General features: G+C 38.2%; 1 long non-coding RNA gene across 3 annotated transcripts in view; it reads left to right on the forward strand.

Moving 5' to 3' along the window:
• The first annotated feature begins 7,986 nt into the window (after nucleotides 1–7,986).
• The window catches only part of LOC129050383 (uncharacterized), a 44,595-nt gene continuing 26,456 nt past the window's right edge, over nucleotides 7,987–26,125 (forward strand). Inside the window, exons 1-6 of one of the 3 annotated variants that reach the window (XR_008513972.1) lie at nucleotides 7,987–8,174; nucleotides 8,506–8,588; nucleotides 9,881–9,917; nucleotides 12,134–12,204; nucleotides 24,460–24,535; nucleotides 25,375–25,583. This is a non-coding gene — a long non-coding RNA (uncharacterized LOC129050383). Of the gene's footprint in view, nucleotides 8,589–9,880; nucleotides 9,918–12,133; nucleotides 12,205–24,459; nucleotides 24,536–25,374; nucleotides 25,584–26,125 lie in introns of all 3 variants that reach the window. The other 2 variants (XR_008513964.2, XR_008513978.1) reach the window with 2 other exon arrangements.

Consider the following 26,125-nt stretch of genomic DNA (forward strand, 5'->3'; position numbering starts at 1 on the left):
GAGCTACAGAGTAAGACATGGTATGGAAAAAAAATAGAACAGGATAAAAGAAGATGAAGAGACATTCATCTTTTTGAGAGGGAGCCTTGCTTTAACGCCCAGGCTGGAGTGCAGTGGCGCGATCTCTGATCACTGCAAACTCCTCCTCCTGAGTAGCTGGGACTACAAACACGTGCCACCACGCCCCGCTAATTTTTGTATTTTTGTATTTTTGCAGAGACGGAGTTTCACCATGTTGGCCAGGCTGGTCTTGTTCTCTTGATTTCAGGTGATCTGTCCGCCCTCAACTCCCAAAGTACGTTGCAATTTTAAATAGGATTCTCAGAGTAGGCTTCATTGAAAACGTTACATTGAGCCAAGATTTGAAGGAGGTAATGGGATAAACTAGTTATCTGAGGGAAGAGCTGTTAATCTGAGAAAAGCTGGTTATCAAGGAGAAAAGCTGTCCTGGCAAAGCAAACAGCCAGCTCCAATGCTCCTAGTCAGTAGCAAGCCAGGAAAGGCAAGAAGTGTTGAGATTGGACAGGTGATGTAGAGTTTTGTAAGGACTTTGGCTTTTATTTTATATGAGATGCAGATCTCTTATAGAATTTTGAGGAAAAGAATGGTATGATTTTAACATCTTAAAAGTATCAGGCTGGTGCAGTGGCCCATGCCTGTAATTTTAGCACTTTGGGAGGCCAAGGCAGGAGGATTGCTTGAGCCCAGGAGTTCAAGACCAGCTTGGGCAACACTGTGAGACCCCATGTCTACAAAAAGTAAAAAAATATATATATATGTTTGGGCATGGTGTACATCTGTGGTCCCAGCTACTCAGGAGGCTGAGGCAGTAGGATCCATTGAGCCTGGAAGGCTAGGTTGCAATGAGCCATGTTGGTGCCACTGCATTCCAGCCTGGGTGAGAGGGTGAGACCCTCTCAAAAAAAATAAATAAAAATAAAGTAAAAGCGTCATTCAGAATCTTCTTTTGAGAAGAGCCTATGCAGGGGCAGGGTGTGTGGAAGAAGAGAAGAAATGACAGTGGCCTGAACCGGGGTAAATCTTGTGTAGGTGGTTGAGAAATGATTCTTCTGGAAGGTAAAGTTACTGATGGAACTGAATGGAGGACATGAAATAGTCAAGGATGACTCCAAGACTTTTGACCTGAGTGATTCAAAGGATGGAGTTACCATCAGGTGAAATGCGGGACAGTTCAGATGGAACAAATCTGAGAGGTAAGATCAAGATTTCAGTTTTGGAAATGTTAAGTTTGAGATACTTTTTAGTGATCTGATTGGTGGTGTCAGCTAGTCAGTTGGGATGTATGATTCTGCAGCAGGACAGAGAGGTGTGGGCTAAAGATCAAACTTTGGAAGTAATTAACACATAGATAGTATTTCAAACCATTAGAATGAGTGTAGATAGAAAACTGAAAAAAGAAGATCAAGGACTGAACCCTGGAGGAGTCCTGCATGAAGAGATGGAAAGAAAAGGAGGACCCAGCAAAGGAGAAGGAGAAGAGAAAATCAAGAGAGTAGACTGTCATGGAAGGCAGGTGAAGAAAGTGTTTTCCTAGTGGTTAAATTTGCTGTATTCTTCATTTTAATTTTATGAAAATGCTTTCCAAATAGCAACAAAAAATCCCTTTTGATTTACTGTTAGGAGTCAGTTTTCCAGAATCTGCCTTAATTTCAAATTTTATGTACCAATATCTATATTTAGTGTTTTGAGAATCCAATATGTTTTTGTCCACATTTCATTTTTCACCCATTCAAGTTCTATTTAACAACAGCAGGATATTAAAAGCATCAAAACTGTGTCTTCCAGAACACAAGCCCCATCCAAACCTGTTATTAGACCACAAATTGAAAATTGTTGTTAAAAAACTTAAAATCATTATGTTTAGATCCAAAATTGGATTTAAGTTATATAATACAAAAAAAAAGAAAAACAAAAAAATAGTGTTGAGCTTTAAAATCACTGACATATAGATTTGGCTGCAGTAAATCACAAAATTTCCTTGGACATGGTGGCTCATGCCTGTAATCCCAGCACTTTGGGAGGCTGAGGTGGGTGGATCACTTGAGGTCAGGAGTTCAAGACCAACCTGGCCAACATGGTGAAACTCCATCTCTACTAAAAATAGAAAAATTAGCTGGGTGTGGTGACGGTTGCCTGTAATCCCAACTACTCAGGAGGCTGAGACAGGAGAATCGCTTGAACCTGGGAGGCAGAGGTTGCAGTGAGCCGAGATGGTGCCTTTGCACTCCAGCCTGGGTGACAGAGTGAGACTCTATCTCAAAAAAAAAAAAAAAAAAAAAACACCAAAACCATAAAATTTCATATATAGTTTATTTAAAGGGGGGTAATCAAGTCAAAAAGGAAGAGGAGTCCTGGGGCTGTGGCTTATGGCTGTAATCCTAACACTTTGATAGGCCAAGGTGGGAGAATAGCTTAAGTCCAGGAGTTCAAGGTTGCAGTGAGCTGTGATTGCATCACTGCACTCCAGCCTGGGTGACAGAAGGACCCTGTCTTAAAAATAAATAAATAAATAAAAGAACAAGAGGAGGGGGAGAAGAAGGAGGGGAATAAGTAAATCTCCATTCTGGAAATACAGACTGAGAAAATATTTTGAAAGTCTCTTCTAACTGTAACATTTTATCTCCCTACATATAATATTTCCTTTTCTCATAGGAATACAAAATAATTTTGAAATAGATTTAGATAACAGTGTTAAATTTATTTAGAAGCACCATACAAATGAGATCATTAACTCCTTAACTTAGACTTCCTTTTTTTTCTTCATACCGTATTTATAATAACAATTGTATGAGTTGAATGAAAGGATTTCTATAATCAGAATAAGTCCTTATTCTTAAGTCACAAAAACATTGATTAATTCAACAAATATGTATTAAATGCTACTCTGTAAATGAATAGGGTGGGTTGTGTTCAGATCTTGGCTCAATCATTTAGATGCTATAAAATCTCAGTTAAATCATAAAATGTCTGTAGGTCTCAATTTATCTGTAAACTGGGGCTAATTATACTGCCACATAGGATGTATAGAGACGAGTAAAGATAATGTATATTAAAGAACCAGACACACTCAATAAATGCTAGCTAGCTATTTTTACCATTTATTGGTGTCAGAGACTGTTCTAACTAGTGTGGAAGAAAAAGGCATCATGTTTGCTGTTAAGTAGTGTACAATTTTAGAAGAAGATGAAACACAAGAATAGAGGTCACTGTAGAGTGCTTTACAAGGTTCATTTCAGCCATTCGCTTTCTCTCACCATTTCTTTCATTGCCCATTATTTTCCAGGCCCACTTCCAATAGAGTATATGTTATTTTAAAATAAAGCACTTACTTTTAATACTTAATACAATTTTTGCCTATTTGTTTTGATTCTGACATTTGGAGCACGCTGGAATACAACTCTTAGGCACCAGGTGAGTTCAGTGATCCAAATCAAGATTCTCTTCAGAAAACTTGACCTATTATTTTACAGTATGACTTAAGCTTTTTACATCACAGAAACCCATTCCAAAGGCACAAAATATGAATCCATTGCATCAGAATAAGGAATAACCGGTTTGGCTGTTGGCAAATTTTTTATTTACAATGTTGTATAGGCCTTTGACAAACATAAAGTAAATTAAAGCTTCCTGACTTGAATTATGCCCTACACTCTACTGGTGGGAATAACAGAACTATTATAGAACTAACCTCTCATCTGTGGATGCTTCAGTAGTACCCAATAACTATTGTTGGCATTTAAACCACTTACCCTGAGAAGTTCTGAGAGTTCTTTTTTTGTTTATTGTATTATTTAAGTTATCTTAATGACTAACAAGGTTTGTTTCTCAGGGTTTACTGACCCAGGAAGTATGTTAAAATGTTATTACAGGGATTCATAGTGTCAATTAGATTCTCACAATGTCAGGTCTCCTTTGAAATAGACACATAGACTGATAAAACAGAATAGAGAGCCCAGAAAGAAACCCTAGGGTCAACTAATCTTCAACAAGGGTGCCAAGAATATGCAATGGAGAAAAGATAGTCTCTTCAATAAACAGTGTTGGGAAAACTGACAATGCACATGCAAAAGAATGAAATTGGACCTTTTTCTTACACAATACACAAAAACCAACTGAAAATGGATTACAGAATTAAACATAAGACCTGAAACTATAAAGGTTCCAGAAGAAAACCTAGAGAAAAAGCTCCTTGACGTTGATCTTGACAATAGTTTTCTGGATATGATACCAAAAACACAGGTAATAAAAGCAAAAATAACTAAATGGGACTGTTTGAAACCAAAAACTTCTGCACAGCAAAGGAAAAACAATCAACAAAAAAAGCAACCAATGGGATGGGAGAAAATATTTGCAAATCATATTATCTGATAAGGGGTAAATATCCAAAATATGTAAGGAACTCATACAATTCAATAGCAAAAAACCAAATACATTAGTCCACTATTAGCCACAGTTTCCTTAAGTTGCCCTCAGTCAACTACAGTCAAAAATATTAAATGGAAAATTCTGGAAATAAACAATTTATTTTTTAAAACAGAGTCTCTCTCCTTCACCCAGGCTGGAGTGCAGTGGCGTGATCTCAGCTCACTGCAAGCTCTGCCTCCCAGGTTCAAGCGATTCTCCTGCCTCAGCCTCCCAAGTAGCTGGGATTACAGGCAAGTGCCACCACACCTGGCTAATTTTTGTATTTTTAGTAGAGATAGGGTTTTAGCATGTTGGCCAGGCTGGTCTCGAACTCCTGACTTCGTGATCCACCCACCTCGGCCTCCCAAAGTGCTGGGATTACAGGTGCGAGCCACTGCGCCCAGCCATAAACAATTTATAAGTTTTAAATTTTGCACCATTTTGAGTAGTATGATGAAATATCATGCCATCCTGCCCTGCCTGATGAAATAGCCATTTCGGTTATTAAATGGACTGGCATAGTGTATATAGGGTTGGTTACCATCTGCAGTTTCAGCTATCAAGTGGAAGTCTTGGAAGGTATCCCCTTCAGGTAAGAGGGGACTGTTATAATCTGACTAAAAAGCAGGAAAACTATCTGAAAAGATATTTTCCCAAAACAGACATACAGATGGCCACCAGGCACAGGAAAAGGTGCTCAGCATCACTAATCATTAAGGAAATGCAATCAAAACCACAATGAGATATCACCTTACACCTATTATACACTATTATTATACTGTATGTACTATATACACTATTATTATATTATACTATATATACTAATATTATACACTATTATTAAAACAAAAGGTAACAAGTATTGGCGAGGATGTGGAGAAAAGGGAACACTGGTACGCTGTTGGTGGGAAGAAAACTGGTATAGCCATTATGGAAAACAGTATGGAGATTTCTCAAAAAATTAAAAATGAAACTACCATATTATCCAGTAATTCTGCTTCTGGGTATTTATCCAAAGGAACTGAAATCTGGATCTTAAAGAGATAACCACACTCTCATTTATTGCAGCATTATTCACAATAGCCAAGATTTCAGAACAAACTAAATGTCCGTCAATGGATGAATCGACAAACAAAATGTGGTATATATATTCAATGGAATATTATTCAGCCTTAAAAAGAAGGAGATCCTGCCCTTTGGGACAACATGGATTGACCTGGAGCACATTATGCTGAATAAAATAAGCGAGATACAGAAAGACAAATATTGTATGATTTTACTTCTGTATGGACTCAAAAAAGTCAAACTCATAGAAGCAGAAAGTAGACTGGTGGTTGAGTAGTAGATGTTGAGGGGAGAGAAAAATGGAGATATTTTGAGCAAGGATATGGATTCTCCATTATGAGATGAATAAGTTCCAGAGATCTAATTATAGCATGATGACTATAGGTAAAAATGCTGTACTGTAAACTAATTGACTAAGAAGTTAGAAGCATTCTTTTTTCCTTCTTTTTTTTTTTTTTTTTTTTTTTGAGATGGAGTCTCGCTCTGTCACCCAGGCTGGAGTGCAGTGGCTCGATCTTGGCTCACCACAACTTCCGCCTCCCAGGTTCAAGTGATTTTCCTGCCTCAGTCTCCCTAGTAGCTGAGATTACAGGCATACGCCACCATGTCTGGCTCATTTTTGTATTTTTTAGTAGAAATGGGGTTTCACCATATTGGCCAGGATGGTCTCGAACTCTTGACCACCTGATCCTCCTGCCTGGGCCTCCCTAAGTGCTGGGATTACAGGTGTGAGTCACCAACCTGGCCAAGAAAGTAGAAGCATTCTTAATGTAGGGGGATAAAAAAGTAGCTGTGTGAGGTGATGGATATGTTAATTAGCTTGATTATGATGGTTATTTCACTATATATGTATATTAAATCATCAAGGTGTATGTATAACCTTCAATATATACAATTTAAAAAGTTAAAGTTGGCTGGGCACGGTGGTTCATGCTTGGCCAGCATGGTGAAACCCCATCTCTACTAAAAATACAAAAATTAGCTGGGCATGGTGTCACATGTCTGTAATCCCAGCTAATCGGGAGTCTGAGGCACCAGAATTGCTTGAATCCAGGAGGCAGAGGTTGCAGTGAGCCTAGATCGTGCATTGCACTCCAGCCTGGCTGATAGAGTGAGATTCTGTCTCAAAAAAACAAACAAAAAAAGTGAAGTCAGCAAGAGTAGAATTAATACAATTTTATGAGGAGGCATTGGAGCCACACAACTTCCCACCCAAAGCTGAATTGGAGTGCTATTCAGATATTGAAAACCTGGGGAATCATTGTATGCTGAATACAGTTATGTCTATATACTCCATGCTATGAAACAGACATAATACATGTGCTGGCTTTTTAGAAACCAAAATTATATTAGCAAACCAACAGGTCTTCAGATTATGTCTTTGGTATAATTTCCAATCATTTCCTTCAGACGTTTTACTTTTTTCAGGAGACCCTAAACTTGGCCACGATGGTAAAGCATGCAAGGACAATCCTCCAGATATTTTTCAGGTAGCTTGATTGCTACCAATAAGGTGAGCCATTTAGATAAATGGGAATTTTTATGCCTATTAATATTTCCAGAAAGTGCATAGTTCCACACGAGTCTTCTCAGGTGATCCAAATTTCTGAGCAGAGAAAGAGCAGGGCAACAATCACATTGCAGTTTCACTAAAATATCATATCTTAAAAGAATTTCTGGTTGTATGAGTCCATCAAAGGAGCTTCTATTTATATCTTTGGAATGTGTATGGTGCCTCTGGCTGGTGTTTCTGACTATAGGACTATAGATCAACCATAAATATAATTTAAATGTCAACCTGGAATGGCTTTTTGGTGTCTAAGTATTTATTTTGTTGATTTATTCATTAAGCAAATATTTCAGTCATTCTTGTCCTCTGGATGTAGCAGTCAAAAAGGCACCACTCCCTGCCCCCAAGAAACTCCAGTACACTAGCAAGTGCAAAAAAGAGGTTATTTAACTGCCATCTTGTTGTATAATCAAGAACAAATTTAGAATTACAACCTTCTAGTGCCTTCTTCAAAGAGCCAGAGTAGGTATATTTGTAAATTCCTTTTTGGTAGTTCAGTTATATATTTTCCATAGAAATTCACCTGTGTGTAGTGATTAGATCATCCAGTCCAGAGACACAAATATTTGAAACACAAGGTAATAAAGCGTAGTCCTTAGCTTAGTCTAGTAGTCCTCAAATTTTTTGTCTTATAACCTCTGCACATTATTAAAAATTATTGAGGACCCCCAAAGAGCTTTTGTTTGTGTGGGTTGTATCTGTTAATATTTGCCATGTAGACCTTAAAACTGAGAAAAAATTAAATATGAATTTATTTAAATATAATCAAATAAAACATTATAAAACATATACTTTGTGAAAATTACTGTATTTTCTTTTTCAATTTTTTTCTGCCCTCTGTAAACAAAGAAAATGACTATATTTTCCAAAATAAAAAAATGAGAAAAATAACATTAAAAATATCTCTTCAAGTCTCTTTTATAATTAATAGAAGATAGCTGGATTTATATCTGCCTCTGCATTTAATCTGTTGTGATATACCACTTTGGTTGAAGTATATGAAGAAACTCTGACCTCAAACAAGTATGTGGTAGGACAAAGGAGGAGTATTTAAGAGCTTTTTCAGATAATTGTGAATATTCTTCTTTGATACTGCATCAAAATGTGAGAAATGGTAAGTTTCTTAGATGTTAGTTGCAATGTGGAATATGAAATAATGTCAATGAGCTTTCCCTGTTCTATTACATTAAAATCTATTGGTCAATCTTGCATTTTGAATGGACCTTTTACCCATGCATAGTTTTATAACAACATGCATTCATTGGTTATTTGGAAAATATTGGTTCGCAGAGTTTTACATATCTTCTAAAAGTTGACACATTCATTATATAGTTTCAAGAAATCACATTAAAAAATTACTACTAATTTTATCAGGGAAGTCTGGAAGTGCTGGTAAATTGTCAAGCTAACAGTGATTGATACAGTTTTTCTTACTTAATCCCTAGGTTGCATAGAGATTTTCACTTGAATAAGGGCTTTCTTGGCTCCAGGTCACTGATAGTGGTTCTCTGCAATGCAGGATGTGGAGGTAGGAATTTAAGGGACTGAGGAGTTTGGGGTGGTAAGGGCCTCTTGTTGATGTAAACTTTCCAGGGCTATTTTTCAGGCTAGGACATCTCTCAATTATCTTCTTTCATGTGTGGATCCCTGAAAATTGGGATACTTAGTTTTCCATTACTACCCATTAGTTAACAAGAGCAACCTTACATAAAGCCTTAATATATTCTGGGAGATTGTTTAGGGAGGCAGTCTGAGGAGTGCTTTGTGGCGGTCCTTCCACTCTACTCAGTTGTGCAGGATGGGAAGGCAAACAGATGAAATAAAGTAAAAAGGCTCGTCATCCCTTATCTCTTTATACTCCATCAGTGATAAGGTCCTATACAATGTGGATCTTTGACTCCACAAAAAAATTGGAAAAAAGTTAAGCTTCATTTAAAGGAAATAATGAAATTTAATAGCTTTCTTGGAATTCCCATCACAAGAGCCAAGAGGGCTTCCTTGGCAAAGGGAAAGGTAAGGAGAGGAAGAGCAGTCTGAGGAACTGAAGATGTTTATGGGATCAGCATTAACAGTAGTGATACCGTCAGAATACAGAATTGGATGACTTTTCCTATTTTTATTCCCTATGTTACTGTTACTAGACTGATACTAGAGTGAAGAAGTAGGGATTATATAAAGGACTTCTCAGTAAGTGATTAGGTTCTAAAAGTTTCTATTATATTCAGTACACTCCAGGGAGATTTTGTTGACTTAGTTTCCCTAAAATTATTCCTTTTTTATTCTAAAGCCTGGAGTTCAGGATAGAGACCAGCATATCCCAAAATCTGCCTTGGTCAAAGGCATTAAATAATGCTCATAACTGAGACGTGGTAGAAATTTCCAGACATCACTAGGTGCTAGAAGATCTTGCACTTGCTAAAATCTTGCCAAAGCCTTATAGAGCTGTTTTAAGTATGATCCATGGAGGAACAGTAATGGCATCATCTGGAATTTTAGGAGAAATGCAAAATCTTGGAGCTCACCCCCAGACCAACTGAAAGATCCCCAGGTGGTTCATAAACACATTAAAGTTTGAGAAGCATTATTGAAGAAGATGTGTCTTACATCGCTTATCTCCACTAATTTCTGTTTATCAGTCAGAAGCCTTGTTTTGGTCCAAACATTTGTGATTGATTTTAAACTATAGTTATTTTATTGTTGTTAAAAATGGTATTTTATTATTTTAAATATGATTGCATTACCTAAAAGGAAGACAGACTGGTAAAACTATTGTGAGAAACTAATATATTTGTTTTGTTTTCTCATTTACTCCTTGCACAGATTTGGAATGAGATTTAACAGATCCCTGATCTAACTGGTAGGCAACATATCAATTCAGGGACCCATGATTATACATTGTAAGAAAAATGGCTTTATTTTTCTTTCAGTCAACTATCCAAGAAGGTTAACTTAGGGAAGTTCTGGAATAGTGATCCTCAAAGTGTAGTCCTTGGATCAGCAGCATTGGCATCACCTGGGAATTTGTTAGAAATGCAGGTGCCTGGGCTCTACGGAATCAAAGGCTCTGGGGATGGGACTTATAAATCTGGATTTTTATAAGGCCTCCAGGTGATCTTGATGCATGCTCAATGGTCTTGATCCATTATTATCTTCTGATGTCCGTAAGCTGACCATTTAGGGCTTTGTTTCTGTGGTGTCTGTGGTAAGCCTTCCTAATGGGCAGATTTCATAACCAAATCAGCCTCTTTTCATGTACTTATGTAGGAAAATCTAGGTGTTCACACTAGTTCACACTACTCTAGCAATGGTGGTAGAGCTTGATATAATCAGCACCTTTAACTAAATAAAGTAGACATTAATGACTGATTACAAAATCATGTTAATTTTCCCTGAAGTTAGTTAAAAATCTGACACTATGGTATGCCCAGGTGGCTCTTGGACTGTTATTCATATTTATTCCTGCTCATATTAATATCTAACACTGATTAGCTGCATTGTTCAGAAATAGCTGATTTTTAAATCTCAGCAATAAGACATTAGAGTCTTTTCCTCCCAAATGCAATGTGGTATCCTAGATTGAATCCTGGAACAGAAAAAAAAACAACCCAAAAACAGTAGTAGAAAATGGATAAAATTGGAATAAAGTCCAAAGTTTATCTAATAGTAATGTACCAATGTTGATTCTTAGTGTTGAAAAATGTACTTTGGCCATATAAGATGTTAACATTAGGGGAAACTGAGTGAGAGTGAGAGGAATTCTTTGTATTATTTTTGCAACTTTTCTGTAAATGTAAAATTATTCCAAAATAAAAAAATTATTTAAAAAAGTCTCTTCCTGATTCTTCACTTAAGAAAGCCCTTGACATATTACCAGGTAAAGGAAATTAAAGAACTGCCTTACATCAACTCAGGCTGCCTATTTGTAGGTAGACCAACAATTGTTTAATTTGTTTTGTTGGAGTGCTTGCAAACCTATTAACAATCACAAAACACATTTGCTAAATATATAGGACTGGCAATTAAAGCAGGGTTGGTGCTTTCTTTACCCTTCATTCCTTGTACTTTCATGTATAGAGTTTCTACTGAAATACTTTGTTCTTGGTGATATGTTGTTTTAATAATAATCCTTAAATCATTTTATGGGTGACTGTTCCCATCCACCCCCGTCCTCCTCCAGAGCACTTAATGCACTGTGCGGCAGGAAGTAGGTATTCACAGAGCTCAGATCTCTCTGACTAACTGACTGACTCAATGTGCTACCTGTAATTATATTTTAAAATTTAATCAAGGCAGGTCTAGGAACTCAAGGGGATAAAGTCAAAATCAACTATTCAAGTTAGGTGTGCATAAATTGTCTAGAATGAATAGGCTTCATCAAAACTTGTCAAAATGCAGAGTTTGTCAGTGGAAACCAGAATATAAAAAATTTAAATCATGCTTGTGAAATACACTCAAGACTGAAGGTGAATAGTTCGTGGTGAAGTTAACATTTCTAGAATAAATTTTGGGCTAAACACAAAGTTAGCAGTCTTACTTCTTTCATGCTTTTTGTTTTATTTCATTTTGTTTTTTTATGATAATCAAGAATCATAAATATATCTTGCTGTGGTTGTTGCCATGTCTTGAGAAATTCTGCAAAGAGCTGTAATAGAAAGGACCATGTATCTCTCTTATCTTCCTCTATAGTATTATGTGAACTAAAGCCAAAGCTATGTAAAGATATCCAGAATTGGGACTGAGTTCTGTGTAAAACAGAAAAATAAAAATAAAAAAGATACCAAGAATTTGATACATCTAACATTAGAGATTCTCAAAGTGTTTCTAATTTATCTTCTCAATCTTTCTAAAATTCCTATAAAATAGAAGCAAGGTAGGAATTATCATCATTCCAGTGGAAAAATGGAAATTCAAAGAGATTAAAAATAGTACCCAGATTAAACTACAAATTGTAATTTTTAATCACTACTTTTTAAACTAATCTTGTGGCATATCTTTAGATCCGTATTATTTAAATTATTAAATGAATTCATCCCCATACATGTGCATATAACTCATTTTCTTAACTCTGTTAAGGAAGAAAGCTGAGCTCTGTGCCATATGGATCCTTTAAAAGAGACAGATGCATGAAGTTTGGAGCAGTGAACGTAAGAGCAATATTTGTTTTTCATTTAATGATTTTGATTTTTTATTGTAGAGACAGTAGAGCTTGATATAGTTTTGGCAAAATGAATTTAAGAAAAAGATTATATATTTGATCTATCATTTCCTATTTCTGTAATTAAACTAGGGAGATTTACCTCAGGGGTTTCCAATTATAAAAAGTGGGAAAATTATCTTTGATTTCCTGTGGGGAAGTAATAAATTGGAAATTATTTGGTTGACACAATTACAATATTGTTGGTCAAAGGCCACAAAAATTATTGATTTTTCTTCCAGGTTTCCTTCTCAGGAATAAAATAGTTTTCAAATACCTGAGTAAGATTTTACATTCAAATCATTCACAGGAAGGTTTAATATTTGAGCTGATAAAAGGAGGTTACCATTTGAGTTACATTGAACTGCCAGAAAACTGTGCCTTCTAGCCTTCTACAAAGTGAAGATGTAACCTAACATATTTTACATATCTGATAAAATATACCATCTGTTTTGTATTCTGTCTCAAATCTAAGGTGAACATTTCTGCATTTGTTGGGAAACCAACATTTAACATAAAGAGGTCATAAGGTTTGTTGTTGTAGATAAGGAGATATAGTGTGTGATCATTTCCAGGAGCACATTGTATTATTATATTCTATATTAAAATAGGAGTCACAGTATTGATCCACGGGCATCTTCAGTAAAAATAGAAATCTCCCCAAACCTGGAATTGTGTTTAATGAATATAGCATATTTCATCCATATAAACTATTAAGTGAGATTGTTCTGGTACTCATATATTGGTTCATACTACAAATATTTTTGAGCACTCAAACCAGAAATGGACCTTATAAGGAAACCAAAGATGCACAGCACAGTAAAGACCCCTCTCTGCAAAGAACTTAACATCCAATGAAGAACCAAAATATACAAACATTAAATCTTAGATCTCAGTCCAGGCATTGAATGGCATTGGAAAAGAACAGTGCTGTAGGAGTCAGAAGATTGTCTCTACCAGTAAATGCTGAGTAAGTGCTGTGATCTTAAGTAAAGAGAGATCCCTGTGTTTTGGAAGCTGTGTTTTATAATGGTTAAGAACGCAGGTTTTAGAGTCAGCCAGATCTGGGTTCCAGTCCCAGCTCATCCTCAGTAGCTGTGTGATCTTGGGCAAGTCCCTTAACTTCTCTAGGCCCCTGTTTCTTTCTTCTGTAAAAATGTAGATAATAAAATCACCTAGCCTATGGGGTTGTTGTGAGGAATAGGTGAGATCAACAATGCACAGAAAAGCTCTTAGCATAATCTATCTAGCACTCATATGCTCTCACTAAATACCTCCAGTTATTAGTGTTTATTATTATAATCAGAAGTTTTCCCAAAGAAAACAAGAACTAAGGTGGACCTGCCTCATGTTTGAGCTGAGGGTAAGCCCTACCTCATTTGTTGCTGATACTCAGGATAAGAGAAGATCAGTGATGCCTCAGTTGGAGACCTACTCATAACTTTGAGTAAATGCATGTAATTTCATTTATGTATTTATTCATCAAATATTTCTTGTGTGCATTCTCATTGGTGGCTCATGTGCTATTTACCAGGAATACAAAGGTAAGTAAAAACACTTGGAGTCTTACTTCAGACTGCTGGAAAAGACAGACATCTGAAAAATAATTATATAAAGATATATCATTATTATAATTGGTATTATGAAGGAGAATGCTGTGTCTTCAGAGTCTATAATAAGGAAACACCTGCTTAGTTCAGGGAAGACTTTCCTGAGAAAGTGATTTATGAGCTGAAATCGAATGGACTGGATAGGATGGGAGGAGTAGGAAAGGATGTTTTGACAGGTGGAACAGCATATGTGAAGGCTCAATTTGGTATGCCTGAGGCCCTGAGGAACCAATGTGGATGGAGTACAGAGAGAGTGGAGGCAGATCCATGAGTCTGTAAGCAGAGCTTTGGGGTAGCGGAAGGATTGAGATCTTTATCCTAGGTATGTTAATGGTATACCATTAAAAGGGTTTAAGTAGGGGCATGACATGGTCAGATCTGTGTCTGAAAAAGCACTCTAGCTGTAGTATGGGGAGGACCAATAGTACTATTAGAGAGGTGTCTCTGTGATTGATTGTGTAACCAAGTGATTGAAGGAACTGAACTCAGTGGAGTTTAAACATAAAAAGATTCTACTTTTGTTGCTACCACAATCTTCAAATGTGCTGATAATATTTCCCTTCAAATTCCTTAAAATCTTCAGCAGATTATTGTAGCTTCAGTATTACTTTCTGTTATTAAAAGTCCAGTCTGACCTAGTCCAATCTTACATGTCCAACTTAAACTTTTCCCTCACCCTTCCCTCAGTGTCCTTCCAGTCCAATCATGTGTCAAGGACTGAGGGACATCCTTGGACGTGGAGTTGGCAGATGGTCTGTGCTTTTACTTTTCTCTATTATAAATAGGTTTTGCTTTGTTCCCTGGCCTGTGGAGCTGAGTGGAGGACTGGGGACAAGTCACAAATGTCTCCCACTTAATGTGAGCTGCTGTTGATATACTTGGTTTGGCAGGCATCCCCATGCTGCCTCTGATGAGGCATTCTTCAGGAAGCCATACAAGGACCTCTGCACAGTTCCCTTATGCGGGACAGGCCACCTCTTCTGATACCTTCCTTAGCAATGTGCTCCCTAGCCTCTTGGTGTTGGGATCCCATCACTTGGTGCACAGCCCCCTTAGGCAGGTACCAGCAATTAACTTCAAGCTTGGCTTTCTTCTTCAATGTCTTCTGGAAAATCCAAGCATCTTGCTCCAATCCAAGTAGCATCTCAACTGGTGCCACTTCTTTTTGTTCTCCAATACTTGTTTTTCTCCTGTTTGGGTTAGTGCTGAGAGCAGATTAGCAACTCCACTGCCTACATAGATGTCCAACCCAACAATGAGACGCTTTTATCTCCTTCTTATGGGTATATCTAGTCCTTACAAGTAATTTTACTGGGTTCTTTAACTTGGCTTTGAGGGAGAGGAAGAGCCACATTACTTGTCCCCAGTGACTCCCATATGTTCCTCCAGTCTACATACAACACATAATATGTAGATAACGCAGTAGGGAGGAGGAAAGGATGGGAGACTGATGCTTGGAGGAGGAACACCAGTTCTGTTGCCTCTCAGTAGCCCACTGGCTCTCTTTAAATGATGGGGGTTCCTTGATGTGTATTGTCTTCAGCTTTGGAGCATTGATGGCAATTCTGAAAACATGGGAAGAGAACAGTTTACCATCCCGAATTATTAAATGTGGGAGAAGAGAGTCAATGATGATTCCCCATTTCTGACCGAGAAAATGGAAGGATGGTGAGATAGGGAAAAGTCAAGAGGATTAAGTTGTTAGGATAGAAGGGAAGCCCTGAATTTGATTTTGCACATTTCAAGTGTGAGGTACCTTTTGAACATATAACTAAAATTATAAATAGGCACTTGGACATGTAGCCTGGAGCTCCAAGAAGTCTGAGCTAGAGGTATAACTGTAGGAGTTATTGGTGTATAGATAATAATCAAGAGCATCAATAGGCATATAACTCCCTAAGGAGGGCATAGAATAAGAAGAACAGTAGGTCTAGTATTAAGGAATTCCAACAATTAAAGGCTGAAGAGAGGAGGGAAAGTTGGCAAAAGAAACTAAGAAAAAATGGTAGAAGGTAAACAAGGAGGGTGCTGAAAGGTCAGGTAAGCTGGGGACTAAATATCCTTTGGATTTAACAACCTGGAGACCATGTGGCCATCTTAGTGACAGTCAGTTCAGGCAAATGGAAATGGAAGTTAGATCAAAGTGAGTTTAAAAAGAAATGTGGGCCAGGCGGGGGTGGCTCACGCCTGTAATCCCAGCACTTTGGGAGGCCAAGGAGGGTGGATCATGAGGTCAGAAGGTTGAGACGAGCCTGGCCAACATGGTGAAACCCCATCTCTACTAAAAATACAAAAATAAGCCGGTGTGGTGGCGCACGCCTGTAATTGCAGTGGTGGCGCACGCCTGTAATTGTAGTGATGGTGCATGCCTGTAATTGCAGCTACTTGGGAAGCTGAGGCAGGAGAACTGCTTGAATCCTGGAGGCAGAGATTACAGTGAGCTGAGATCGCGCCACTGCACTCCAGCCTCGGTGGCAGAGCGAGACTCTGTCTCAAAAATAAAAATAAAAAAATAAAAAAAAGTGTAGCGAGAAAAAGAAGGCAGAGAGTAGACACACTCTTTATGTTTGTCTGTGGAGGGGAGGACAGAGATAGGGTGGCAGCAAAAGGAGGAAGTGGGGTTAGGGAGTATCTTTATGGAACTGAATACGTTTGAAAGCTGATAGGAAGGATCCAGTATGGGGGGCCAGGAGGAGCGGGAATTGAACATGCAAGAGAGAAGACAGGTGGGGTGGAATCCAGAGCACAGCAGGAGAAACTGGCCTTAGGGAAAAAGGAAAGCAGGAAAGGGTTGGTACAATTTTATGTAGATGTATAGGTTTCAGTTTGTGGAAATTGAGGGAGTTTCTGACCCATTTGTATAATAGAGGTGAAGTTTTAGGGAGAGATTTTAGCTACACTAAAAACAAAGAGCATTCATTATTACTGCTTTATGGTCATCTTAAAAAGCCTTCAGATTTCAAATTCCATTTGACCAATGACATTTTCCAAGGTAACATGTCTCTTTCCCCATGTATTGTTCCAAAATTTGCTGAAATAGGCCAGGTGCAGTGGCTCACACCTGCAATCACAGCACTTTGGGAGGCCAAGGCAGGAGGATCACTTGAGGCTGAGAGTGCAAGACCAGCTTCAAGTAAGGCTGTGTCTACCACAATATAGCAAAACCCTGTGTCTACCAAAACAAAATTTTTTTTAGCTGGGTGTGGTGGTTTACACCTGTAGTTCTAGCTACTCAGGAGGTTGAGGCAGGGGGATCGCTTGAGTTTGAGGCTGCAGTGAGCTATGATCACACCACTGCACTCCAGCCTGGGCAACAGAGAAATATCCTGTTTTAAACATAAATGAAGATTTAAAACATTTTAAATGCTAAAACAGAAGGTTTTTTTTTTTTTTGTAGTCAGTATTAGTTTACTCATTAATACGCATCCCAACAAAAGCTAACCCTATGAGATTAGGAAGGAGGGCAAAGTATTTCAGTGATCTCAGTAGTTTAAAGGCTTGGTTCTAAGATCACTTTATCTTTGACCATAGACTTTAGTGCCAGGGCTTATTTTCATGACTACCATAAAATACAATGTCCTTAGTCAACTTGTAATAAGCAAAAACTACAGAATAAGTTTGGATTTCTTAGCATCTTCCCATAGAAATAAAGTTGGAAACTCCTGAATAACTATAACCTATCTCGTTATTAAACATCAGAGTGACCAGCATGCCTAGAAAACCAGGACAGTGAGTTTTGTATGGCCCCAATTTCAACTGGACTTATAGACCTAGTGGTGAAAGGAGAAATTATTTAAATTTTCTCTAACAGAAGTTGGTTTCTGAGGACAGTAGTCTCCTCTTATCTGTGATTTTGCTTTCTACACTTTCATTTACCTGAAGTCAACCATGGTCCAAAAATCGGTGAATACAGCATAAGATATTTTGAGAGAGAGGGAGACCACATTCTCATACTTTTATTATAGTATATTGTTATAATTGTTCTATCTTATTAGTTACTGTTGTTAATCTCTTACTGTGCCTAATTTGTAATTAAACTTTACCAAAGTTATGTATGAATTTAAAAAACCAGTTTATATAGGGTTTGGTACTATCTGCAGTTTCAGACATTCACTGGGGGTCTTGGAACATATCCCCAATATAAGGGGGGAACTATTATAAATGAGATGGGACTCTCTGACATATATCTGATTAGTAAACCTTGTAGTTCTGATCCCAAGAAATAAGACTGACTGAGAACATAAATAATAATTCATGAAGTAAGTGGACTCATTAATTAGTTCTAATTCCCCAAGCTAGGTGGGGCAAAATTGTTTTTCACAAAGTTCAAGACTTGTTTTTTTTGTGTGTGTGGGGGAGGGGGTGGGGAAGATGGAGTCTCGCTGTGTTGCCCAGGCTGGAGTACGGTGGTGCGATCTCAGCTCAGTGCAGCCTCGACCTTGCAAGCTCAAGCAATCCTCCCACCTCAGTGGATAGTCAGGACTACAAGTGCACACCACCATGCCCTGCTAATTTTTTTTCCCCCATAGAGACAGGGTTTCACCATGTTGGCCAGGCTGGTCTTGAGCTCCCAAGCTCAAATGATCTGCCCACTTCAGCATCCCAACGTGCTGGGATTACAGGCGTAAGCCATTGCTCCCAGCCAAGACTCTTTTAACTACTGCTTTCCTCCTAAAATAAGGGCAGTTCCCTTCCTCTCTCGTTACTTCAAATTAGGTAACCTCTTTTGAATCATATTTAATTATTTCCCCCTTACTAACCTCTTGCACAAAAAGGTATGTTGAAATGTTGCTGGGTAGATTGGTGTTCTCTTTATCCTATTTCTCTCATTCATTTATTGATTCCTTAAGGGTCATTCTCTATTGCAGTGGTTTTGAATTGTTTCTTATGTCCTGAAAATTACTTCACTAAAGAACTTGGATTCTACTATGGTGGCAACAAGTAAAACTCCTGCTTACATACATTCTATTGTTACACTTCTCATTTGCTGGATTATTGTAATGATTAAAACATTGTGATACTATGGTAGGGAGTACATTTTATTGGAATAATAATGGCAGCTAGCATTTATTTAGCTATTTTTAAAGTCAAACAATGTTCTATGTGCTTTCCATCTATTACTGATTTAATCCTCTCACCAATCTAATGGGTTGGGTACTATTATGGGCCTCATTTTTATAGATTAGGTATCTGAGGCACAGAGAGGTTAAATATCCTGTGGAGTCATGCAACCAGAGCCAGTATCCATACCCAGGCCATCTGGTTCCTGAGCCCATATTCTTAGGGGCTATGCTATGAAATGATTCACTATATAAAACCAAGTATTTCATTAGTAATTAAACATATAATATGTTGGAGTATAGGTTTTATCACTACAGATCTGAAATGAAGATAGATACAAATTTGCAGAAACAATATGGACAAATAAGGGAGGCAGAGGCATAATGGTACATTATGCTTGCAAGTGAACATGGGGATTAAGGAGAGTGAATATTTGGAAATTTTAATGAAACCATGTGTCCCTCCCCACTGACAATCTGCCTACCTCTGGTAGTGAACTACTGCTTTAGTAAACATTCTTCCTTACTACACCTGCTATGATTCCAGGCAAAGTGGGCCCTTGGGGAATGTTGGTATCTGCTATAACTTGGTTTATCTGACTCCTTCAAACCTCTGGTTGAAATTTGATTCTCAGGGTTGGAGGTGGGGCCTATTGGGAGATGTTTGGGTCATTGGGGTAGATCCCTTATGAATGACTTGGTGCTATCTTCATGGCAATGAATGAGTCCTCACTCCCTTAGTTTCCAGGAGAGCTGGTTGTTGAACATGGCCTCTCCCTTTCCTCTCTCTTGCTTCCTTTCTTGCTTCTCTCAACATGTGATCTCTGCACAGCTGGCTCCCCTTCACCTTCTACTATGAGTGGAAACAGGCTGAAGCCCTCACCAGAAAGAGACGCCATCACCATGCTTCTTGTACAACCTGCAGAACCGTGAGGCAAATCAACTTCTTTTAAAAATAAATTACCCTCCCCCGGGGAGGGAGAGCATTGGGAGATATACCTAATGCTAGATGACAAGTTGGTGGGTACAGCGCACCAGCATGGCACATGTATACATATGTAACTTACCTGCACATTGCGCACATGTACCATAAAACCTAAAGTATAATAATGATAATAATAATAATAATAATAAAAGAAAAAAAAAAAAGAAAAAATGGAGATAGATGCAGTCTAAGCTATTGCAAAAGAAGCAGTGAAATGCGGTGAAAATGGTAACGATCAATAACATTTATTCAGTGCTAGTCAGATCTAGGCATTCTTCTAAGTGTTTAATACTTCACAGTAATGCCGGGAGTTGGATACTGTTTTTATCCTTGTTTTATAAATGCAGAGAGCAGGTCAGTGGTAGAGATGAAACCCCAATTTGCTTGTCACCAAACCTTGTCACGCTCTTAACAACTCTGCTAGAATGCTTCCCTATGAGGTTACGCTTGGGAAATCCAGTGACTTGGGATCTAAACCTCCTTAGGCCATTAACTAGCTTTGTAGCTTTGTGACCTTGGGTAAATCATTTCATTTCTTTGTAACTCTATTTTTTAATTTGATAGAATTGTATGATCTCTGTGGCTTTTTTCCAGTTCTAACAACCTATGTTTCTAAAAGGAGAGAACATATTTAGGAGGGAGGGAGAAGGAGAGGGAGGAGGAAAGGAAGAAGGGTGGGGGGAGAGACTTCTATGTATAATTATAATTGAACATAATGATATCTTTGTAGCTTATAAGGAACTCAAAACACTTTCACATATTTTAGTACCTTCATTCTTGTACAATATGTCTATATATTATCACCATCACATTATAAATGAGGAAACTGCAGTATAGATAGTTTGTAACTTGCCAAGGTCACATAGCTAAGTCATAGAATCTAGCAATTTTACTGCCAATGTGAAATAGCAATTTCTTGATTATGCTGAAAAGCCAATATATAAAACACTCTGAAAACTTCTTTTGCTTAATAATGCAAATAGAAATGTACTTCATGTTATGCAATCAGAGAGTTATTTGAAAGGTATAAATCAAATGTCTTTAAATCAAATCCTATTTGTCACTGGCAACTCTTTAATTTCAGTTTGATCTTCAATGGGTGATAGCTCCTTTAGAATTTTTTCCTGCCTTATTTCTATATTTTGTCTCCAACCTTTATCCAGTTATTCAATGCACAATGAAAATTCCTACTTAAATGAACCCTGCAGTGAATCCACTAAAAATTCTGTGACTACGTATTCATAACGAAATTCATTTATTCTACTATACCTCTATATGCCAAAGTTTCTGTATATATTAATTGTGAACAATGGTCTCCAACCTAACCTCCTAGACAAGTTTTTAAAAATTAAATGAGATACCTGTGAGAAAGCTTGGACCAAAGTAAAATACATAAGAGGCATCAAAAATAAATAAATAAAATAAATAAAAATAAAAATAAATTACCCAGGCCGGGTGCAATGGCTCATGCCTGTAATGCCAACACTTTGGGAGGCTGAGGTGGGCAGATGACTTGAGGTCAGGAGTTTGAGACCAGCCTGGCCAACTTGGTGAAACCGTGTCTCTGCTAAAAATACAAAAATTAGCTGAGTGTGGTGGTGGGTGCCTGTAGTCCCAGCTACTCAGGAGGCTGAGGCAGGAAGATGGCTTGAACCTGGGGGGTGGAGGTTGCAGTGAGCCAAGATCATGCCACTGCACTCCAGCCTGGGCGACAGAGCCAGACTCTGTCTCAAAAATAAATAAATAAAATAAAATAAATTACCCAGCCTCAGATATTCCTTTATAGTAACCCAAATGGACTAAGACAGTGTCTGATTGGAAAGTTCATTAGTTCTTTCACTCACTTAACACCCATTTTTTCAGAACCTGTCCCTAAAAGCTCACAGACTTGTAGGGGAGACAAACATATAAACAAATAATTACAACACAGTGAAATAAAAAATAGAGGCATGTGCAAGATATACAGTGGGGAAACTGAGATGAAGAAAAAAAGCGGTGGGGGAAAGAGTGTTAGGGAGAAAAGGGTACCCTAGAAGTTTCCCTAAGGAGGAGGTGTTTGGATTGAGTAAATTCTCCAGGAAGGCAAGGAATAGGGAGGGAGATTCCAAACAGAGAGAGCAGCATGTGTAAAGAGTCATAGATATGAAACAGGATAACGTGTTCAAGGAAATGCAAATCCCTTAATATTATGGGGATATAGGTGCAGGGAAGGAAGAGAATTAAAGTTGAGAAGGGTTGACTAGGAGAGACTAGAAGAGTATGAAGGAATTTGGAGCTTTACTGGAGGTAATGGTGAGCCAATAAGTAGTTAGAAGCAGGAATGACACAATGAATTTAGTGTTCAGACAAATTGAACTCCAACTTCTTCCAATTGATTATCACACATAAGCAATGTATTAAAAAGTAATTAAATATATGAGATTTTTGTATCTCTAAAGTGGCCATTTGCAGTGAGCATATGTTTTTATGCCTACCCAGTATCCATTCTTTTTTTTTTTTTTTGTAATAGCACCTGATTTTCTTTTGGGGACTTACCCACCCCCAATGCCTACAGTATCCTACCACTATGAAATAAATTGTTTTACCCTCCTTGGCTGAAGGTTGGGCAAGGGATCTAAGAAAGGGTCCTCCAACTCCTTCAGAAATTTAAATTTTGTGAGGGGTGACTCAAGGATAGGACAAGATTAGATTTGATCCATCTGGTATCAGCACCCCGAGGGGATGGTGCTGCACTTTCGGTTATCCAGGTTACCAAAGTGATTTCACTTTCTGAAGCTAGGTGTTCCCAGATTGCCTTTGATTCCCTGAACTTCCCCATAATCTTCCAGTACATTCCATGTTTGCTTGAAGTAACAAATTCTGCTCAAGTCAGGTGCAGTTTGCTTCTAAGCTAAGAACCTTAATTTTTATATAACCTGGGAGGATGATCAGCTTAGTTTTATCTGCTGAAAATTGCTGGAAAATTTGTACTAAATGTTGTACTCCTATCAGCGTAGACACAGCAGGCAGCCTTTCTCTCTCTGGGTCTTGGTGCTGAACGTGTGTGCTGGCAAGAAATGGGCTCACATTTGCTTTGCTCTCAGAACCTGTAGACCTTCTTCACTCTCCTCCCCTCAGCCACCAACCTGAAACAGGAGGAATCTCTACTTGTGAAAGTCCTTTTAAGTTTATATTGCTGATCACGACACTTTTTTATGTTTAGTATAGAAACATCTCCTTCACAAAAACACCTCTGTTATCCCAAGACTTTGGAAGAATAATGAAAAAGACTTGCAGGCCTCTTCTGCTTCCCATCCTGCCCCAAAGCTACTCAGAGGCCATAAACACATAATTATCTATGTGCTTGAATGTTGGGGGATGGGAGATGCAGGTTGAAGATAGAACAAAAATGAAAAGGCACAAGGGAAGAAAATAAAGCGAGTTAACAATTCACAATACCTCAGTAGCTTAGTAACAAAAAACAATGGTGCCTTTCAACATAACTTTATTATCGTTCTTTATAATCTTTTTTTAATGTTTTGTTTTATATTTTACCCACAGATGGAGAGTATAAACTTACTACTTGATGTATTGGGTTGCTTTCCTCGGTACATAGTAGCTCTTTTAGTCACTGTAATATCAGCAATAATGATGCTTGTATCTGAAGATGAACAATATTCATGCATTTTCTAAATCATCTGAAAGAGCTATCGGAAGCCACACTTCCCATCACACAGCCTGTCCATCTTCAACACTGGCTTTTCAGTCACCGGCTAGGGGTTATTTAGTCAACTTTTTCATGCACATCTTCGACTTCTGGCTTGCAAAGCTTTCTGTATGCTTTTATGTAATGTGAATCCAGATGGTGGATTGTATGTGGGTGCAATAAATGACTGAATGTTTTAACATGTTTCTTGGCTGGAATTTATAATGGTGGAGTTTCTTTCCTAAGCCTCCATGACTGCCACATTCTGCAATAATTTTCACCAGGTTACATAGATGTTCTGATAGAATCAGGGACCAAGGAAGCTAAAATAGTTCTTCCTCTAATCCTGATCACACTCTCTTTCCCTCTCCTCACCTAATTTATTTCTCTGCCACAGAAACTTGGAACTTTGCAGTACAGAGAAGACTGAGGCAAACAGGGAGAATAAAGGCACTGAAAGGAAGGGAAAGCCAGTAAAGGAAGTTGGAGAGAGAATTGAAAATTTGAAAGGAAGGTGGAATCAATACCCTTAAAATATTTTTAAGTATTCAAAAGCAAACAATTAGAATTAGTCAACGACGACAATAAAATACTAAAAAAAGGGCACTTATGCCTCCTCTCCTCATACACCTGAACCCCCATTCCCCCATCCATTTCCCCTTCCCAAGCCATTCTGATACATAATGTTTCAGCTGCATGTTGTGTTAGAGGTCATTTCACAAAAGTCACAATGGTCTTGAATGTTATTTTAATATGCATCTTAGAGCTATTGCTCATTATTACAGTATTTGGATTTCTCTAAAAAACAGAGAACTGCTTTGAACTGCTTTGTCATTACTAAGTAGTGAAGTTATCCCTCTTACAGGGGACTGCTTGAGAAGATAACCAAAGACAGGAATCAAGATTTGGACTCACCTCTTACTACTATCCTCATGATGCAGGTAGCTTATATTCTGGACCCTATGGAACCACTTTCTATTCTTGTTCATGTTTGTAGTTTACTTGCTGTGATTTCTTTTGTGAGATGAGGTCTCACTCTGTCACCCAGGTTGGAGTGGAGTGGTTTGATAATGGCTTACTGCAGCCTTGACCCCTGGGCGCAAGCAATCCTTCTGCCTCAGCCTTCTCCTGAGTAGATGGGACTATAGGCACATGCCACCATGCCTGGCTAAATTTTTTTTTCTTTAAAAAGACTGGGTTTCCCAGTGTTACCCAGGCTGGTCTCAAACTCCTGGGTTCAAGTCAATCCTCTCACTTTGGCCTCCCAATGTGCTGGGATTACAGGTGCAAGCCACCGCTCCTGGCCTGTGATTTCTTTTTACCTGTATATCCTTGGTAGTATTTGAAAACTTGTGTTTGACTTTGTCTGTTTTCTTTGGATATGAATGTAGCTGGTAGTAATACAAATGGTAGTTTGCTTGAGTGATGACAAAGAAAGCCTATTTCATTCCTTTTATTATAGATTTGCCTTCTAAGTGGAAGCTACCTTGAGATGAATTTAGCATTATTTTTGCTAGCAAATGTTCGTGTCATTCTGATATTTCTTTTCTCTCTCTCTCTTTTTTTGATTTCCTGATAAAATAATAAATCCCTTTATTCTTTCATCCAGTCAGCTTAGAAGGGGAATGTGAAAGATGACTTCATCCATTTTTTTTTCTTTGGAGATTTGCTTTACTAATTACCCAGGCTTTGATGTCCACATTTCCACATTTGCTACCATTCCTTGATGCTATAGTGGATTTCTCTCATAATCTCTTATCCTTTTAACTTTACTTCCCAGAGGCAAAGAACTTGCTCTGTACCTGACTGCATTACGAAACACCTGTTTGCCTGACCCACCCCTCCCCCGGCTGCACCACCCAGGACACTATGAAAATGAAGTTGCCACTGACTGGAAGTCAGCAGTACTGCACCGGGTGCAGATGAACGTAAACCAACATGGAACCCCCAAGGCCATGCTCTAGAGGGTCAGCTGTGAACCTCCTTGAAGTAAGTGTTCAGCCAGGTTATTAATTCGTTTAGTGTTGGTTTTTGAAATGCTACTTTATTGGGTCTTTAAAAATTTGATGCTTGGCATAGAGGACAAGGTCTCTAAATGTAGGACTTCACTGAATGAAGGTGATCACTACCAGGCTGTCTCTCTTCTTTTCTGTTTATAAGGGCCTCTTTCTGTTTTGTTGGCTTTTTTTTTTTTGACGGAGTCTCGCTCTGTCACCCAGGCTGGAGTGCAATGGTGTGATCTCAACTCACTGCAACCTCTGCTTCCCAGGTTCAAATGATTCTCCTGCCTCAGCCTCCCAAGTAACTGGGATTACAGGCGCCCACCACCATGCTCAGCTAATTTTTGTATTTTTAGTAGAGACGGGATTTCACCATGTTAGCCAGGCTGGTCTCAAACTCCTGACCTCGTGATCTGCCCGCCTTGGCCTCCCAAAGTGCTGGGTTTACAGGTGTGAGCCACTGTGACCGGCCTTGTTGATATTTTATACTCTATACCTTGGAAGAAATACTTCCTAGGAAATTATTTTATT

This window comes from Pongo abelii, chromosome 1 (genome assembly GCF_028885655.2).
Source record: "Pongo abelii isolate AG06213 chromosome 1, NHGRI_mPonAbe1-v2.0_pri, whole genome shotgun sequence".
NCBI classification, from domain to species: domain Eukaryota; kingdom Metazoa; phylum Chordata; class Mammalia; order Primates; family Hominidae; genus Pongo; species Pongo abelii.